This window comes from Nelumbo nucifera, chromosome 6 (assembly GCF_055504915.1).
Source record: "Nelumbo nucifera cultivar China Antique chromosome 6, China Antique-T2T, whole genome shotgun sequence".
Taxonomy (NCBI): Eukaryota; Viridiplantae; Streptophyta; class Magnoliopsida; order Proteales; family Nelumbonaceae; genus Nelumbo; species Nelumbo nucifera.
The window spans coordinates 12,614,048-12,620,636 of record NC_142654.1 but is presented as its reverse complement, the minus strand read 5'-3'; the positions used below and the strand labels follow the sequence as shown (position 1 = coordinate 12,620,636).

The 6,589-nt window shown below is 38.6% G+C and overlaps 1 pseudogene across 1 annotated transcript; it reads right to left on the bottom strand.

Annotated features, from left to right (window-relative positions):
* Window positions 1-3,689: 3,689 nt before the first annotated feature.
* Window positions 3,690-6,028, bottom strand: LOC104588405 (pentatricopeptide repeat-containing protein At5g66520 pseudogene; annotated as a pseudogene). Its single transcript, XR_016077713.1, has one exon. The product of XR_016077713.1 is annotated as a pentatricopeptide repeat-containing protein At5g66520 pseudogene (transcript).
* Between the last annotated feature and the right edge of the window lie 561 nt (window positions 6,029-6,589).

Here is a 6,589-nt window from a genome sequence, read left to right as displayed (position 1 = left end):
AACGAAAGTTGAGTTAAGATCTAAAATTGAGAAATTTTATGAGGTTTTAAGGGATGGAAAGAAGGTTGAATTGGGTTAGGGTTGAAGGAGTTTAATTAGGATTAGGTTTAGGGTTAGGGTTGGATAGGTCGGGTTGGGGTTGGACTAGCATTGACCTCAACCCGACCTAATCGGCCCAACTTGCAGTCCTAATTATATATCATATATCTATTACTATTTGGTGGTTGACAATCATTAATACATCCAAAGAATACTAAAAAATCGATATCTATTTGGTTTGAAAGGTAAGAAAAATAAAAGGTAGAAAAACCTATACAAATCAAACACAGCTTCAATGGAAAGTTACAGGCCCAACCCGTCCCGAACCAGATTAGAGCCCTTAGCAAAAGTTTTAAGCCTGACCCAGCCTAGTCCATGATTTTGTTAGTTTGCAATTTATATATTAATTGCCGATGATGTTTCATGCGATGACTGTAATCTTTTAATTTCTCATATTTTTTTCATTCGGGATGTTTACTATATATTTTTTTTTATTTATTAATTAAAAAATCCATTTTTGGGAAACTTGTGCTCTTGCACTTTGGTTGATGCCTCATGTAATGCCTTTGCAACATTGGTTTGAACATGATAAAAATACAAATATATCATGAGAAATTAATACAAGTATCAGAATGGATGCATGTATGTTATGTATATAATTCAGGTCTTAATTGGTTCAGAACAACCAAAACCAATCTTTGCCCAATTAAAATTGGGACCCATAATCCAGATCACATATAATTGGGTAAGGTCACAGCCCTAACTTTAGACACCAATACACCCACATACCCATACTACTGTGAGGAAATACTAGTTTGAGTCTTTGATGTGTCCAAGATAAAAGGGTAAAGAAGATGTAAGTATCAACCTTATATGATATGCTACTTTGATTTAATTTTTATAACACGTGTGTTTTATTTATATAGGGCATTTTAAAACTGGTGCTGTTTTCCAGCGTCATTTTCTAAGAAAAGGTTTTTTCATTTTCTTTTTGGGGATTGTTTCTGTCAATAAATGTTTTTCAACATCATATGAGCATACCTTTTCCAATTTCCAAGATGTGATATGAGAAAATGTTTTTCAGCAAAAAAACACACAATCCAACAGTTCTTCATAAAACAGATTGGAGATGTGGTGTTGATGTGGCAATCTAATTGGGTAACAATAATCTGAAAACTATTATAATTGAAACTCAAAATACAGACTTAGGTGGCGTTTGATAAATATGAAAATTCAGATATGAAACGTTAAAAAGATATTAAAGGTGTCTGAAATATGAAAAGAGACAGATGCTTTTTTACTTTTTAGAGGCTCTGAATCCATAAGTTTGTTTGTGTTGGATCAACCCTTTATCATTTGAAATTTACTGATTTTAATATTTTACCCCTAGAACATACTATTTGTAAATGTTGAGTTCAATTTGCATTATCTCATAAAAGATAATTTTCAACCTCAAAATAACATTGAAACAATACAAATAAAAAATAAAAATTAATAATTAATAATTACTAATTACTAATTAATAAATGAAATGATTAAAATTAAAAAAATAATTAATGACTATAAAAATATTAAAAAAATTAATAACTAATAATTTATAATTAATAAGAATATTATTATTTCTACTCACCAAACCGTTTTTGCAACTTGTAGCGATAGTGGTGGTGGCGAGAAGATAGGTGTGTGTGTGTGTGAGAGAGAGAGAGAGAGAGAGAGAGAGAGAGATAGAGAGAGAAGAGAGAGGCAGTGAGAGCGAGAGCGAGAGAGAGACAAGGAGCCGCCACCATTGCAACTTGTAGCAATGGTGGCAGGAAGACAGGGGAGAGAGAGAGAGAGAGAGAGAGAGAGAGAGAGAACTGTCACTGCTCAACTTGCAGTGGCGGTGATGGGAAGACAGGGGGAGAGAGCAAGAGCAAGAGCGAGAGAGATAGAAGGAATCGTCGCCACTACAAGTTGTAGCGGTGGTGACGGGAAGACAGGGGAGACAGAGAAGGAATCGCCACCGATGCAACTTGCAGCAGCAGCAACGGGAAGATAGGGGAGAGAGAAAGAGTGAGAGAGAGAGAGAGAGAAGGAACCGTTGTCACTGCAACGGTGGTGGCGGAATACAAGAGAGAGAGAGAGAGACAGACAGAGAGAGTGCAGCGGCGGTGGTGGCGGTGGAGCTTCGTAGGTCGTAGTGAGGGTTCGATTCGAGTTACATGAAGGACAAAAACATATAATATTAAAATTTCTTTGAGGGCATTTATGTCTTTTATGCACCTCTCAATTACGTCTGAGCTCATAAGTGCCAAGCTACTAAGTTAAAATTTCATATCAATTTTCAGATGCAACACCAAACAAGTCCGATGTCTGAAAAGCAAGTTTTTCAAACACTCAACCTCTGAAAAGTGTTATCAAACGAGGCCTTAGCTAGGTGGTGTATAAGGTCCGGTCTATCATGCTGACCTGGACCACTATTCCAAGTTCTTGAGGAATTTTGTGAAAATTTTGGAGAACTTTTCTTCAACCTTCTGTTTCTCTTTCTTTCAAATCAAATACATTGCCTTAACTACAATTAAAATCATATTTACAGTTCATCTCAGACCTAGAATGAATCCATCTCATACCCAAGATGATTGTACAACTTGGCCACAAAAGAGCTGCAACAATTGCAGCTTCTTTCTAGGATATGAGTTGCAATCATCATATTTAACAACCCTCTTTAATCTTCTCATCATCAAAAAGAAACTTCGTGAGTGTTATGTGTGTGATCCATCTGCATTTCATCTAAAACATGGAAAGCCTTCTCCCACACTTCCTCTCTACAGAAACCATGAACCAAGACCATGTACATTCTCAATGAACCATTCAACCTAAAAGCTCAAGTTATTAGGTTAGGTCCCTGAATAAATTTTTTCACATTTTTATATTAAAAAATTATATTTAAAATATAAAATATTAAGATATATATATATATATATTATATTTAAAAAACCGATCAACTTAGATTGAGTTGGGTCGGATTGGGTTGGTTTCATCGATTTGATGAATAGTCCTAAATGAAATTAATTATTGTTATTTTTGTATTGCAAAAAAATATTAAAAATAATATATAAAATATAAATAATTATTAATTATTTAAAAATTTGATAGATAAAACAATTGTCTACTCTTATATGTTTTTATTGTTTAGCTTTTGCTTATCAAAGTGCATGCATCTCGCAGGTGCCCGCTAGTACTCATGATTGTAGACAGGCTGAGCTCAGACAAGTTAAGTCCAGCACATGCTCCATCGGTACGTGATGTATCACGTATGGAAAATTGTGCCATGCCACCCATCTGATGCGAATGCATTTCATATGTGGCTAGCTATGTCAATGAGAATTCTGCTGAGTGTAGTTGGGCTATTGCCTCGCCCAAAGGCCAAGGCCCATTCAGAGCCAGTTCAATTGTCTTATATTGAGGGAAATTTAGAGTTCAAACCACCTAAGGGAATTTTATCAAGTTCTTGGGATTTATTTACCAACAACTACTCTACCTATGATTCACTACCCTCTTCAATTTTAATTCATTCTCCCACCTGTTACTACTCCCTTCAATTTTAATTCATTCCCCCACCTGTTAGGCTGTTACTACCCCCTACAATTTTAATTCAATTCCAATGGTAGGGCATATAACTGATCCGTGACTAAATTTATATAACCATTTGCATCATACAAATTTACGAATACATATCCTCTGGAAGTCTGGAGTTCTGAAGTATTGGGAATGAACATATATACAACATTAGCCCAATTGAGCCAAATCACCAATAATCTTTACAAGAACAGGACCCATTTTGAAAATAATGGAAACGGTTCTGATCCCTCACAATGATCTTCCTATTATAAACCATAGAAACAAGCTTGATAAAGGAGTGGCAATCAGAGCAAAACCTTAGGTTTTTCACTATATGAATGGGGGCCCCCTGTTTCATGTTTATAAGACCAAATGCAACTGCAATTTTTTCACTATGAACGCGGAGTAAATTTTCCTTGTCTTCCTCCTCAACATCAAGAAGGATTTGCGTCAGGTCAGGCTCATAGCCCTCCAACTTCAACCTGCAAATGACCTCCTCTAGCTTCAAAAGAACTCTGCCCCTATACATCATATCCATTTCCATCCCCACAAGGAATTGATGCACCACTCCATTGGAAAGGACTGAGCTGCAACCTGGGATCTTTCGGACTCCCCTCTGTCTCATCATTGATCTTACCTTAGCCACATTGTCCCATTTACCAGCCTTGGCATAGACGTTTGACAGGAGAACATAACAACTTGAGTCCTCGGGAGCCAACTCAATTGCATGGAGGGCAGCATGTTCCCCAATGGCAACATGCCCATGCTTCACACAGGCACTGAGGATGGCTTTCCATGCTAAAACATCAGCTTCCATGGGCATTTCCTGTAAAACATTGATTGCTTCTTGTAAATGTCCTGCTCTGCCAAGCAGATCAACCATGCACCCGTAATGTTGGATCCCAGGAACTATCTTGTAGCTTTCTTGCATTAGGCTGAAAAAATATTGACCCTCTTGAACCAAGCCTCCATGACTACAAGCACTAAGAACACCTAAGAAAGTGATTTCATTGGGCTTAATGTCGTATCTCTCCATGTCATTGAAGATTTCTAGAGCTTCTTCACCTAGGCCATGTATTGCCAAACCAGAAATCATAGAATTCCAGTCCCCAATGCTTCTCCTATGAGAGATGCTTTTAAAGATACGGTAGGCATCTTCTATATACCCACATTTTGCATACATGTCTATAAGAGCAGACCCAATAAACCCAGAATCCAATCTGATCTTATTTGTACTGAGATAAGCATGAACCCACTTCCCTTCCTCAACAAAACCCAAGTCTGCAATGGCTGAAAGAACAGAAACTATAGTGGCAGCATCTGGTTGAATTCCCAAACTCAACATTTCTCGAAAAAGAACCAACCCTTCCTTAGGGCGGTGATTAAGTACATATCCCGAAATCATGGCCGTCCAAGAAACCACGTCTTTATGTTTCATCATTTGGAAAAGCTCTTGAGCGTGCTCACATTTCCCACATTTCCCATAACCATCTATCATTGTATTCCATGAGAACAAATCCTTCTCAGGCATTTCATCAAATAATGCACGAGCCAAGTCAATCTCCCCGGCCTCCACATAACCCTTAATCATGGAATTCCAAGAAACCACATCTCTACAAGGCATTGTATCAAATACCCTTCTCGCCATTCCAACTTCTCCAAGATCCAAATACATCCGAACCACCGAATTCGAAACAAACGGATCATATTGAAAGTTGGTCTTCAAGACATGTCCATGAACTTGCTGCGCTTCACCGAAGGCTCTTGACCTCCCGCAGGCTTTGAGGACGGAAGGTATGGAGAACTGAACACCATCAAACTCGTCCAAATACGACAGCATTTGCGAGTAAAGGAGTATAGAATTCAATGAGCTAGCACTGTCTGCAAAGCCTTTAATCATGGCAAAAAAGATGAAGCAATTGGGTTGTTGAATTCGTGGGAAGACAGATGCGGCATAGTCTAATCCACCACAGACACCAGACAGCGAACAGAAGGCGACAAGTCTACTTACTGCAAACGTGTGATGTACGAGACCGGTTTTGATCATATGGGCGTGGATTTGATGCAGCTCTGACATGGATTTGCATTTCTCTAACAATGAAACGGTTGGGTTTGCAGTAAAGTGTGGAAGGACTGAAACGGCAGCCATGCTACTGTAGAGTGTAGGCAGCTCAGAAATCGGAACCATAGATAGAGATTTGGTCAAGGGAAGAGGAATGAGGGATAGAAATGCAGAGCTGACAACCCTCTGTGGTCTACATCTGAGAGGTGGGTAGAGACTGTAGGTAGATAGTTGGCTGTAAAGAGAAATAGCATGATTACAGTATATGCAGGTCTACATCTTCGGTCTGCTACTATTAACAGTGTTTCAGTTACTTAGAAATCACAGCCAAGAAGATATTGTTACTAAAAAAGGGAAAAAAAAAAGAACCCACCGTTAATGAAATTTCAGTTTGGGTCGGGCTAAAGCCTTGGGCCAATTCTTAGAGATGGGCCTGGGTTGAGCTTGAACCCAGTCCATTTTGTTTTTAGCCTATCCCGACCAAACTGCTGGTTCGTGGTTGGCTATTGTGTTCATTTCCCCAATAAAATTAGCCTGATAAGGTTTAAAGTATCTACACGTATTATATGAAAAAAAATGTGTACCAAAGTGTTTCAAACAATGGATATTTTCTTTTATTTTTCAGCGTGACCTGCGCAATCTAGTTGCTCCTAGCTGAAGGTGATTTGGCTTCCAGTAAACGACGGACATGGAGGATCTGCATAGAGAAAATCAGAGAACCCGGGGGTGCTTACCCGGCGAGGTCGCTCCGATGTTTAAGTCAGTATGTGCGAGCTGAAAGTGATCAGAAAGCAAGAGAGCTAGTAAGCAGTAATTGCGCGTACCTTTGCCCCCAAAGGGTTGGGGTCTTTATATACTGAAGTCCTCGTGGGTTTTTTGGAGTGGTTC